At 40.2% G+C, this 13,976-nt stretch overlaps 1 protein-coding gene across 3 annotated transcripts in view; it reads left to right on the top strand.

Moving 5' to 3' along the window:
• Window positions 1-13,976, top strand: part of KANK1 (KN motif and ankyrin repeat domains 1) — a 171,591-nt gene that overhangs the window by 35,019 nt on the left and 122,596 nt on the right. For all 3 annotated transcript variants that reach the window (XM_067569194.1, XM_067569192.1, XM_067569195.1), the window contains exon 4: window positions 4,923-5,057. The gene's annotated coding sequence lies outside the window, so the exon portion shown is untranslated. The remainder of the gene's footprint in view (window positions 1-4,922; window positions 5,058-13,976) is intronic.

The raw sequence follows: 13,976 nt of genomic DNA, 5'->3' as shown, positions 1-13,976 counted from the left end.
AATACAAAGCTAGTTGAAGTTATGACAACAAAACATTAGCAGACCGTGTTTTTTAAAAGGCCATCCACATATATTCATACCATTTTGCCTCTCTTCAAAATATTTATGCATCAACTTCCATTGAGTAATTATGTGTAAAGAGAATTTTTTATCCATCTTGAGAGCAGTCATGTATTGAAAGCTTTTGCGAATCCGTCTTCTATTTCAGGAACTGATCCTCTGTGGATCTGAACCTCAGGGAAGCGAACTACTTTAACAATAAATCATACTTATTTATTTATCTTTTTGATGCTCTTTAGGGAATTTGCATTAAGGTGGACTGGTGTTTGGCAAACCATTTTGTGGTCTTCATAGCCCTTCCCGGTGATGTTATTGAGTGGAAAAGAGGGGTGTTAATTTTGCCTAATAAGGATGGCCCCTCTTTATATACAGACAGTGAGTCTGCCTGGACTAGAAATGCAACTTAAGCACTCTTTTCAGCTATCATTACAGGTGACAGGAAGGGAGCCGACTACTGCTAACCATGTTCCAGTGCTAATCCTAAACAAGGTGAAACTGTCCTTTCCCACTCTCTCTAAAACCTCTAATTACTGAAACTTGAGAACTGACTTTGTACCCAAGTTCCTACTTGAGTTTGTGTAACCCATTTACCAGTTACATTAGTCTTTGCTAAAGTAACTAATGCATTAATTCATGTAGCTGAGCTGTGCAGAAGGTGTCAGCTGCCCAACCTTGAGAGAGACCATAATTAAAGTCATGAAGAAAAAAGATCTTCTAGGTAAAAGGTTCTCAATTTAAATAAGAGGATTTCTATGGAAAGAAACCATGTTTGCCACTAATATTGCTAATAACACAACTGCCAAATAGCCAGTGACTACCCAGTATCTGAAACTACCTGTTCACACCTATGCTTGTCACTTACACCTGTGTAGTGTGGAGATAATCACACTGCTATTGTGCTTTGGTAGCCTCTTAAACCCACTCTGCATTGGTGGAAACAACTCCCTATTGCTTTCCACCTTGTGTAATGGGATCTAGTGTGTCTAGTTGCAGATTGTAATAAATACTTACGCAGTAAAATAATTTTGACTTTGTAGTATTCCACCCCACTGACAACTATTCTTGTTTTAATAGGCGAGTCAGTCAGATATTAAACATGTTGTTCTTGATCCTGAGCATTCCATCAAGTCACTGGAAGCTGATAGGCCGTTTTGTGAAGAGCCATGATCTCTGTACCAAGAGGCAGCATCAGTGATGGCAGATAAGGAAGCCTTGGCTTTAAGCAAAAAGATTTGCTTAGTCACTGAAACATCCAAAAGAAACTTGCCAAATTACTTTGATCCCATTTTAACTTGCCTCTTAATAACTGAATGCTTACAATGAAAAGGGGGCTTTGATTTGAAAGTTTTGGAAGGTTTGATTTTTTTTTTCCTTTGGTGGGGGGGAGGCAATATTTCCTACACCAATATTAACATTTATTTAAATGAGGGAAATTGAACAGAAGTTAGTTGGGCATGGGAAGGAGGAAATTGGGTGATGTTAAAATGGAGACTGGAGCAGATGGAGACGTTGTACTTGTTACAGGGAGTGGAAAACCATTGGTAAAATAAAAATTTGCTTATTTCACATTGATATGTTCTGTAAATACCTAGTTTAAACTATACACTTAATCTGAACATTTGCTTCAGGAGTTTGAAAAGTAGATACAATTACACGTCAAGTGCTGTAGTAGTAGGAGACTCAAGGAGCTTGGCCTGTTTAGCCTAACCAATTGAAGACTGAGGGGAGATCTGATGGCTCTCTGTAAATAAATCAGAGGGATAAATACCAGGGAGAGAGGGGAGTTAAGCAGCAATGCTAACATAAGAACAAATGGATCTAAAATGGCCGTCAAGAAATTTAGGCTTGAAATTGGACAAAGACCTAGACATTCTAACCATCAGAGGAATGAAGTTCTGGAACAGGCTTCCAAGAAGTGCAGTTGCATGCAAAAATTCTAACCTGTTTCAAGACTGATGTTGATTAAATTTATGGAGGGGATGCTATGATGGGATTGCCTACAATGGCATGTGGCCCATCTGCAACTGCTAGTAGCAAAAATCACCAACCGCCAGAGATGAGGTACTAGACGTGAAGGGTTCAGAGTTACTAGAGTATATTTCCCAAGTGTCTTGGTGGGCCTTACTGACATGCTCAGGGTTCAGCTGATTGCAATATTTGGAGTCAGGAAGGAATTTTCCCCAAGATCAGATTGGCAGAGACCCTGGAGGTTTTTCACGTTCCTCTGCAGCATGGGACACGGGTCATTTGCTGGTTTAAACTAGAGTAAATGGCAGATTCCCTGTAACTTGAAGTCTTTAAACCATGATTTGAGGACTTCAGTAGCTCAACCAGAGGTTATGGATCTATTACAGACTGGTGGGTCAGGTTCTGTGGCCTGCAGGAGGTCAGACTAGATGATTATGATGGCCCCTTGGGCCTTAGTCTGAGTTTTGTTTATCTAAAATGTGGTTAAGGCTGGAAAACTGCTTATATAAAAATGACACGTTAATCAACAGACCTGTTACCTCTATGTATCTAGTATAGTATCTGCGCTGTCTTTTTTTCATGTGTTTGTTTCTACTACTCTTCATTCCAGTTAGCTGCAGTGGCTTTGAAATACTATGGTGGAGTGAGCTGGATTCTCCTCTGGTCTGCACATCACTAGTGGAATTGTTAACAAAGGTCTGATCCGAGATTCTCTGTCACTGGTAGTGAAGTAAGCCAGGCTGAATGACAAGGCTGGCAGTTCAGAAGTAAAAAAGATAACTTCTCTGACAAACTTGGATGTGGAATTCTGTTCTGTGTAGAATTTTATAACAGTCATCACTATAGAATCTGAGTACCTTTCAGTAGTGCATTCAGGACGTGACTAACATCTGTCAGGTATGATTCAGTCTCTCTCTCTCATATCATCTTCTCAGGAGGTGTGTTAAATCACACACCACACACATGCTCTGTTTGAGTGTTTATAGAAGCCAAGGTCTAAGAAGTGTGCCTTGCCCTTGTGATGAAATTTGTATTGCGCCTTAGTTCCTGTGGGATTTTTGCCTTGGATAGCTCCCCAAGAAAGCTCCACACCAACAAGCTTTATTTCTATGGTAGAAAGTTCCACTGTGCCAGAGAAGGCGTGTTTTGTGTATCATAGTCCTCATCCCGCAGCTTTAGGCGATCTCTTAGATATACTTGGCCCAAGCCACTAAGTGCCTTGAAGATAAGGACTAAAATCTTGAACTTGACTGATATTCTGTGGGAAGCAGTGTAGAGAGCAGAGGACGGGAAGCTGTCAGGACTAGAAATATAGAACTCCATAATACCTCTTTTGATCTGGCTTCAGAATAGAACCATCTGTGTCCTCTCACTTAGCTCTTTTAAAGCACTGGATTTTTTTATTTTATTTTTAAGCGGGGGAGGGGGGAGAGAGGGATGGAGGAGGGTGATTTTTGAAAACATCCATAAAATCCTTTGTAAGGGGAAGTAGTTTAATGAAGCTACAAAACAATATAGTTCCGTAAACCTAAAATTGTACAGTGGCTTAGATAAAGTTTGAGTCGATGCTGTAGTCAAGAGTAACAACAACAAAATAAAACCCCTTTCAAATGTGCTTGACTTGATTGGAAGTATTTGACAAACTTTAAAATGTATATGCATTTTTATTTAAATGCACCAGACAATACCTGAAACATTTTCAGGTATAAACCAATATTGGTGTAGAGAATGATAAATATGTTTTTTCTCTTTCTAAATATGTTTAAAAAAATTATCTGGATTACCTCTTGAGTTTAGGAGAAATGCATTCTAAACCTCTGGCACTGAAAATGGAGTACTCCATCCTGTGTGTCATGCTGTGTGTCATGCTTAGCTCTTGTTATTAATAGATCTGCTCCTATTGCTTTCCTTTGTATTTTAATATCATTTAGAAGATATCCTGAATAGGTAAATGTAATGTCAACAAAGTTCAAACCTTTCATATAAAGTGAAATGTTTATAAAGCCTGAAGGATAGGAGTTTGGGGGGGGGAAGGGGGAGAGAAGAGGGGAGGGAAAGAATCCTCATCTTTTTTATAATTTGTTTCACAGCTTTGTAACAGTCTTGAACACATGGTTATAACGTTACCAATAGTTTATTTTTTGGTTTTTAAACAAATAATTGGGGCTGCTCCTTAGTCTTCCTTAAATATTGGATCTCCTATATCTCATGAGAACTTTTTGAGTAAAATCAGATGATGTTCTAAGATTTGAAAGGGTGCCTATCATCAGGTTTGGGTTTGTTTTTTGTTTTTTTCTTGTGTTAAATCTTGCTTAGTCTAATTCCCATGTATTCCATGAAGGTTAGATGACCTGGTGTAGTGACTACCTAACAATGGCTTTGTATCTTTCCACGTTGAAGTATAAATGTGTGGTTGATCATAAAGCCTTCAAAATTTAAAACCTGGATGCAAATAATGTTTCTTCCTCTCTAAATGTTGCTCAAAACTCTTGCTTTGCTTTATTAAGCAATTTTTTTCCTTTCCTTTTCCTTTTCCTTTTCCTTTTCCTTTTCCTTTTCCTTTCCTTTTCCTTTCCTTTTCCTCCTCCTCCTTCTCTACCATCTGCCACATGCCCCAGAAGCTGTATGAGATATTCACTCTACACTTGTCTGGCATACAGTATGTCCCCAGCAGATGCTGTAGTGTGAAACTGACTATGATTTGTGAGCATGACCATGTCGCTTGGAGGCAGATGACTTTCAACCTTTTAAAAAAATTGGTTTATTTTAAAATTTTTAGCGTTGTGTAAACTGTGAAATAATTAGATCATAAACTTACAATATATGAAGTGCTCAATGCTACTCTTATAGATCATTTTAACAGGTGCTTTATTTTTGGGTCTCTTTCCTTACAGAATGACTTTCAAGGATCTAGATGGACTGTTAGATGCTGAAGTGTTGCACTAGCTGAATCTTTTGTAGTTTTATTTCTGATCTTAAAAAATTCCTGGAGGAAACTAGAGGATTGTGTTCGGTACGGATCTTTGGAGGTAAGGTTTAAATCCCCATCCCTATGGTATCAGATTAATACAATCCATATCACTTTGGTTAGATCTTCAGTGTCAGTTAAAGCATGGCTAGTTTCACTGAACTAATATGGTTTTATTAATTTAGGATTTTTTTTTAGTGGCAAAACTAGGCTGCTTCTAAATCACTAATTCTACACACAGTGCTTGTATAGTTCCTTCCATTAGAGTATCCCAGAGTTTTTTCACTTAACTAATTGGTTTTTGTTTTTGTTTTGTTTTGTTTAAAGCCTCCATCCTCATGGGATGTTAAGTATGGGAGATAATATCCCTGTTTTTATAGGAAATGAAGGCACATAGAGGTTAAAGTGCAGTTCTGATCTGAAAAGTTACTCCTATTCTCCAGTCTTTGAATAGCGCTGCTACTATTATAATTTATTTGCATTACAGCAGTGCTTAAAGGCCAAATGAGAGTGGAACCTACTGTGATAGGCACTGTACAAACAAAGTGTGTCTTCACTGTGGAGTTCACTTAGAAGATTGGCGCCTGGGTTGACCTGGTTTGGGTGTGAACTTCCACACTGCAAAGCCATATTCAAGTTACTGTGTCCTCACTTTTCCTGTGTGTGTGGTTAGGACTTCTGGGAATGTAGTCTGTGGTTCTTGGAGCTGCAATAAGCTGAGCTGCTCTGATTCTTCCACTGTGAATTGCGGGAAAACTTTCTTGTCCTTGTGTGCACACAGGGAAATCGTGGGAAAGCACTGGACTGTTAGCACTTGAGAGATTTAGCCTGTGTCCTCACCGCAAAGCAGGCAGGTTACCAGCCTGAGTGAAAACAGCATCCAGGCTTTAGCCTATAGCCCCAGCCAAGCCAGCTAGCCTAGGCGTAAAGCACCTATTACGCTTGAGTTTTTGTGTGCGGACAGAAGCCAGCTTAAGGGCAGCACCCTTAAGCCAAGTTAACTTTACTGTGAAAACAAGCCCATAAAAACAGTCACTGCCTCAAAGTGCTTGCAGTCCTGAACAGACAAGACACAGGGTGGGGAATGGGATACAACATGCAAGTGATATGAATGGTATGATTATGCTCTGGAAACGTCATGCTGGAGCTGCAGTGTACTCTGCTCTGAGAGTCTAAGGTTGGATCTGGGGAGACAGCCCTGTTTCCTGTCTGCTTCTAAAACCAAGCCAATAGCACGTAGAGAAGAGAGGGAGGAGGTTGGCAAGCTCTGACAGAGGGCAGGCAACATCATTGGTCTGGTTTCTGATTTGACTGCTCTGCCTGCGGGCCTGATGATTCTTACCACGAGCTATCTGGCTTGGTATGTTTTTGGTTTTAGAAGTACAGTTTTGGAGGATGGGGGAGCAGCCTGGCACAAGAGCCATCCATCCCTCTTCTCCATGCCATTGATCTCCTTGGATGGTGACTGTTGCCACCCTCACTGCTCACCTAGCCATAGACACTGGAAGAAGAAAAAGTTAGGATGGGGAGTTGCTCACAACTTAAACCTAAACATGCCTCTTAAATCTTATACATTAGTCTCTTGCTAACCCTGACCATTGGAAATCACTTGCCACATTTTAAAGTAACTATGAAGATAGGAGACACACCTAATCATAGAGTAAAATCAGTCCCAGGTGCAAAGGTCCAAACAAGCCATCCATATTGCATAGGCCCTGTGGTTTCTGTGCTTATCCTGAATTGCCAGCTGCAGTGAGTGCTCTTGGGATAAGCACTGAATGTAGTGGCCCAAAAACATCACAGGGACAGCAGCCACTGTACCTGCCCCCAAAACTAGTCACTGTGGGGGTGGAGGTTGTGTTGGGGCCTGCTGTGCAAGTTTGGAGATATGTGCAGATGCCATCAGTTCCCTCCCTTTGGAGTTATTTACAGAATTCAGTTCAGGCTTGGTGCAGGGAGAGGTAAATTTCATCCATGTTGCACAATTGACATCAAACAGAGGTGAAAAGGAAATGTTTGCCTGCATGTCTATTAAACCAATGGATTTTAGATTGTAGTCTGGGCTATTGATAGTCCATGGAGTGCTTCCTTTAGCTCTGTTACAATCTCTGGGTCACTCTAATGCCAGCTTTTCTCCTTGATCATAGGAGTTCAGGCTGTTTGTGCAATGAAAAGCTTTGGGGCTTGGAAAAGCAGCTGGCGGCTGGCTCCTCCTCCTGCTGCTAGTATTATTTAGAGGAGGAGCTTTCCTCTGGGATCAGAGATGGGACTGGAGCTGCCAGCCACCAGTGAGGGAAAGAAATGCCCAGAGTAGAAGAGAACAGGTCAGCTGGTCAACTTATGCAGGGGAGACTCAAAGGAACTGGTGGCTGGATTGGTTGTGCAGGGGAGAACAGAACAAAGAAGCATGTGCAGAAGAAGGAGAAAGGGATGAATGGAACAGATGTTGATGAGAAGGGGGACATCAAATGAGCAGCAAATGCAGCCTGTGTCCGACTGTTCTTCAAAAAAGCAAACTTTTCACACCAGACTGCTAAGAAATAAACAAATGGTACTTCCATGTAAGGCATTAGCTATTGCTATGGTTTCCAAGTAACACAAGGGTGTTAAGTGAATGCAAATAGGTGAGGAATGAAATTTTCTTTTAAATGTGGTCCCTGCTTCAGAAAGTTTGAGGTGCCCTGTACTGCACTGCTCTTTGAAGTTGCTCAACTGCCTCTTCTTCCTCTTTATCCCAACCTTCCCAAGTGTAATAAACACTCCTGGTCTTTTGCATCTGAAAGGTGAAAGTAAAAATGTCATAACTAAGTGGCTACTCAATTGCTAGTACTAATAAAGCACAGTAGTAATAATAGCAGTATACATTTATTAAGGAGTGTCTTATTAAGAATTACAATGTAGTACAGCCAGACTCTTCATTTAGCAGGAACATTTAAGAGGGCTTGTTTTCTTTTAATGAAATAAGTTTGTCTGGAGTATTGTGTATACATGTAATATGTTCAGATCAATACATCTTTATTTCTTTGTCAGTTTAAAAGGGTTTTGTTATATTTTTGTACTTATATCTATCTCTATTTTTTTTTTTTTAAGTTCTGCTGTATTAAAATACTAACAAATACAGAACAATGCTTGTCTCTGAGTAGCAAAAACAATGCTTGTCTCTGAGCAAAAATCGGAAGGGAGCACATCTCATAATCAGGGGGCAGAGTGTATGCTGTAGCAATGTTCTCTACATTAGAGCTCAAGTGTGTTACGTGTGTATTTTTATTTTGTGGTGTTTTATGCAGCTCATGAAAGGAGAAACAATGCTTCTAATTCCAGAGCAAACTTCTTGGCAGTGCAAGATGAATGGCAGGCTTTTTTTTACAACCAAAGCAACCTGACCAGGACATGCTCATTTTTCAGAGGTCTGTCCTATCTATAGCTTTGATTTAATTGAGGATAATATTCCAATCTCATCAAATTTTAAATGTGCAGCTGCATGTTCTATAACAAGAATTCTTGGACCTATTCAAAACACTTTCTTTTATTTTAGCAATTCAAAATCCAAGCATTCAGTAAATGAACTTTTAGAAAACTTATTGCATGAGATTTGGCAAAGAGACTTATATATTCATGGGGAACTAGATTTATGTAAAGGATGTGGCTGAATTACAGCTGTATCTGAGCTGAAGTAACTTTTGCCTCTATGATTGAAGAAACAATACACTCTTAATCCTGGTGCCAAGTGTATATGTTGACCCCTTGGCAAAGAGAGATGTCTGGGGAGGGAATTTTAGCAAAGCTAGAGAATTTTGTTTGGTTTTGTGGCTTTCTTTTTGATATTGTGGAATAAAAGTCTGTCCTGCCACTGCTTTCTGCTCTCTTAGCTGACTAGGCAACTACCGGAGGGTGTCTTCCGGAATACAGGATAGTTGCTTTCTGCTCTTCAAAAAACAACTTAATGACTGCATCTCCCAGGGGGCAGGATATGCAGGGGCAGATTCTTCTCTCACAATGGTATCAATCAACAAGAACTTGGTTGCAGTTAATACGGTTGCACTGGTTAATTATAGTTAAGGCTGTGAGTTTGTCACAGAAGTCATGGATTCCATGACTTTCCGTGACCTCTGTGACTTCAGCTGGTGCAGCTGACCTCAGTACCACCCGAGCGGCTGGTCCCGTGCTTGGCTGGCCCCAAGGACTGCAAAGCAGCAGGCGGCTGGGAACAGTCCGCAGGGGCCAGTGGTCGGTACCCCGGGCTCCCCCAGAGCATCAGTGCCCCGGGAGCAGCGAAGATTTAGTTGGGGGTATTTTTAATAAAAGTCATGGACAGGTCATGGGCTTTGAATGTTTGTTTGTTTGCACGTGATCTGTCCATGCCTTTTTATTAAAAATACCCATGACTAAATCTTGGCCTTACAGTGAGAAGATGGTCTGGTCTTCTGTGTTTTCATTCTTCGAGCTTCCCAAGAGCAGCAGATGGTCTAAGTCTGAACCCCTCTGGCCACGTCCACACCACAAATACAATCACGTTTTTGTAACGTGCTCAGATACCCCTACCTGACCAAGTTACAGCAAACATAGTTTGAGGTCGGTCTGTGTGCATACTTTCTGCCTCATAAATGGCTTGTGTGCCACCACCCTGCCTAACAATGTTGTCTAGTGACCTGAAGAAGAGTTCTGTGTAGCTCGAAATCTTGTCTTTCACCAATTGAACTTGGTCCAATAGAAATTACTTCGCCTACCTTCTCTCTCTAATATTCTGGAATGACCACGGCTACAACAACACTGCAAACAATAGCGTGGTCTAAATGCATTTTGGGAAAATCAGGGTAGCTGTCCCATACTGCTTCACTGGGGTTAGGGTTACCTGGTGGACAACCACACAGAGTGACACCAATAGCATTGCTCTCTGAATGGCGTACCATGTGGCTGAGAGGAAGGCCGGACAGACTAGTTACACAGATGGGGTTGGAAGGTCCTGTTTGCTTTGCTGATTGCTTAGGGAAAGGCAAACATATTGCTAAAGGTAAGGTTTTCCCAGAACCATCAGTGACCAGTATTTTTTGTAGAAGGACACTGAGTCAGCAGTGACTGTACAATACCAGAAGCAATGGCTATCCAGTGGTGCAGAGAACTACCTGTTGATGGTACCACCAACTCCTTCCACCTGACACTTACATCTGTCCACTCTGAAGCTGGAACAAAGCTACCAAGAACTATGTTGACATGAGGCTTCAGCTACAATGTGAGCAGAGCCTTAATAGAACTGGCCCACATGCAAAACTCACGTGTGAGAATACCACAATTATAAGGGCTCTTTGTTGTCACTAACTACTCCTTACTTTGTGTTCCTTAATTCTTTAAGGAATGCTCTTTGAGCCCATAGTATGATATCAAAGGATACAACTGACTGAAAGCCACTTCTAATGTAATGTATCAGTTGAACCAGCAGAATGATTACATAATCTCTCATTTGCTGTTGGCACTGTAAACTCAGGAGATTGCAGTACAGTAACTAGTTTCTTAATTAGATGTGATTCTTGTATGTTACTGAAAACCTGGTGTGTCCTTTTTGATCTGTGTGTCCAGCAAATAATTTTTTAAATATGTCCTTGAATCACTGGAGTTGAGGCTTTTTTGGTTTACACTTATTTAACATTCTAACTAAAACTTCTTTTTGTTTCTTGAGTCTTGTGATGTCATAACTCCATGAATATTTGATATTCACCATAGAATAGATAGGCAAGACTTTAGACTGTTGTATAGAAAACCAAATCTTATTTTCTTCTTGGATTTACATGTTAAAATATAAATTCAGGCCTTCTATATACATAAAATAGCAATAAGTAAATAAAAAGGGGGTAAGCAGAGGTACAAGACCAACTTTTTTTCCTTTTGCTGATCATCTTTAGGAATACGTGTTCAGAATAAATATATAATTTTTAAAGGAAATATTCAGTCCATGAAAAGTTTTGTGTGGCCCAATATGCTAATAAAACTCATAAAATACCTCTAAAATGTTTGTTCAAAGTGGCATGTCTGGCTTATAGTAGCTGTGTGGGTGAACTGTCCTTGAATTTTGTAGACTTAATTTAGTACTACATAATACCCACTGATGGAAAACAGCTATAAATTTTCTGTGCGCAGCCATGCATTATTGATAAAGGGTAGAATAAACTCCACAATTTCTTTATTTGATGTTGTCAGCACAACAGCTGGTTGATTTGTTTAGGTATTTTTCTATTTGAAGGTTTAAACTGTCACTGTCAAGTTTACATTTGGGCCTAAATTTTACTTTTGTGAAAACAAGTTTTTTTTATAAAACCTAAACAAAATATTTGTATAAATTTAGAAACAGTAACATTTAAGTGTGTGTGTGTGTGTGTGTGTGTGTGTGTGTGTGTGTAATTATACTGAATCTTTATTCTCTGTGTGTGTGCGTGCGTGTGTGCTTTTTTAAATGAACTCTTCTGTGCAGTGTTTGAACCCCAATTATTGCAGCACTAAACCTGACAGTGAACTGGACAGTAAACAGTACTGAAATTGTCTTTAATTGTCCAAACTGATCAGAAGTGTAAAAAGTAAATGGAGCAGACAGTGACACATTAACTAGATTTTAAAAAGTCTTCCTTTTTTAATCATATAAATTGTTTGGAGCATGATTAAATAAACTCCTTTGGAACATATTTCTTAAAATCACTGTCCCTCCAAAGCTTAGAACATTTTTTATATTTATTCAGATTTTTTTAATATTTATCCAGGATTCTTTCCCCCCTCATACTTTATGGGTAGAGATTCTTCTTCAAAATATAATTTTAATAGAAAACACACTGCGAGCAAAAGGTATTTTGTGCTGTGAACAAATGTATAAGGATCTAGTCATCAGACTGGGAATTATAAAAACTTGCTAACAGAAAACTGCAACTGCCCAGTCTTTACAACAGAAATCCAACCTAGAATAGTCTTTTTTACTGTTTTAAAAAAAAAAAAAATTCATAGAATATTAGAGTTGGAAGGGACCTCAGGAGGTCATCTAGTCCAACCCCCTGCTCAAAGCAGGACTAACCTCAACTATATCATCCCAACCAGGGCTTTGTCAAGCCTCAGCTTAAAAACCTCTAAGGATGGAGATTCCACCACCTCCCTAGGTAACCCATTCCAGTGCTTCACCACCCCTCCTAGTGAAAAACTTTTTCCTAATGTCCAACCTAGACCTCCTGCCCTGCAACTTGAGACCGTTGCTCCTTGTTCTGTCATCTGCCACCACCGAGAACAGCCTAGCCCCATGCTCTGTGGAACCCCCTTTCAGGTAGTTAAAGGCTGCTATCAAATCCCCCCTCATTCTTTTCTTTTGCAGACTAAACAAGCCCAGTTCCCTCAGCTTCTCCTCATAAGTCCTGTGCTCCAGTCCCCTAATCATTTTTGTTGCCCTCCGCTGGACTCTCTCCAACTTGTCCACATCCTTTTTGTAGTGGGGGGCCCAAAACTGGACACAATATTCTAAATGCGGCCTCACCAATGCCGAATAGAGGGGAATAATCACTTCCCGTGACCTGCTGGCAATGCCCCTCCTAATGCAGCCCAATATGCCATTAGCCTTCTTGCCAACCAGGGCACACTGCTGACTCATATCCAGCTTTTTATCCACTGTTACCCCCAGGTCCTTTTCTGCAGAGCTGCTGCCCAGCTTGACGGTCCCCAGTCTATAGCTGTGCGTGGGATTTTTCCTTCCTAAGTGGAGAACTCTGCACTTTTCTTTGTTGAACCTCATTAGATTTCTTTTGGCCCAATCCTCCAGTTTGTTTAGGTCACTCTGTATCCTATCCCTACCTTGCAGGGTATCTACCACTCCCCCCAGCTTAGTGTCGTCCGCAAACTTGCTGAGGGTGCAATCTACCCCATCCTCCAGATCATTAATGAAGATGTTGAACAAAACCGGCCCGAGGACCGACCCCTGGGGCACTCCGCTTGTGACCGGTTGCCAGCTAGACATGGAGCCATTGATCACTACTCGTTGAGCCTTATGCTCTAGCCAGTTCTCTATCCATTTTATAGTCCATTCATGCAACCCATACTTCTTTAACTTGCTGATAAGAATACTGTGAGAGACAGTATCAAAAGCTTTGCTAAAGTCAAGGTATATCACATCCACCGCCTTCCCTAATCCACAGAGCCAGTCACCTCATCATAGAAAGCAATCAGGTTGGTCAGGCATGACTTGCCCTTGATGAATCCGTGTTGACTGTTCCTGATCACCTTCCTCTCTTCCAAGTGCCTTAAAATGGATTCCTTAAGGACCTGAAATTTTAGTTTCCCTTCCTGATTTCAAATTCTCTTTACCTTGTTAGAATAGTAGTTTGTGGTAAAGAAATAGAAATTACATTTCCAAACATGGGATTATCTATCTCCCGCTCCATATTATAATTTAGGAAGACTTCGCAATGGTGTTTTGTAATTATGGAATCTTATGCTGGCTGTTTTCCCAAAAAAGGTATACGGGTAGGGAAAGGTGAATTAAAATCTATTTGCGATCTTAATGCACTATGCTTTTTTGAAGGCATTCCATCATTGCTTAAAGGAACTGCTGAGTGTTTTACTCTTCGTTTTAGCTTTCCATATTTTTCTGCCTTTAAGATAAGAAGTCACAAAGCAATTAAATTGGTCATGTAGTTTCAATCATGAGGCAGGAAAAGCTAACTGGAGAAAGGACTAACATGATTGACAGAGGCTTGCAGAAGATTTACATTGAGAATAACTCATTCTTCAAAACTTTTTCATTTTCTGATGGAAATTGTGGGGTAAATCAAATACAGTGGCTATGAATGATTAAAATGCAGAAGTTATGAATTCTTATTGACTTTGTAAATCTCTAACTCCTTCACCTTAACATAAGATCATTTCTTCCAAAGTGGTATTGGAGCTTTGGAGATTTAAATAAAGTGTCAAAATCTTGAAATGCACTATTTTAACTATCAAGATTATGAATTTAGCGACA

This window comes from Emydura macquarii, unplaced genomic scaffold (assembly GCF_026122565.2).
Source record: "Emydura macquarii macquarii isolate MOO-44397 ecotype Brisbane River unplaced genomic scaffold, CSIRO-AGI_Emac_v2 contig_2897, whole genome shotgun sequence".
NCBI lineage: Eukaryota > Metazoa > Chordata > Testudines > Chelidae > Emydura > Emydura macquarii.
Note: the sequence above shows the minus strand (reverse complement) of the source record. Positions and strands in the feature narration are given on the sequence as shown.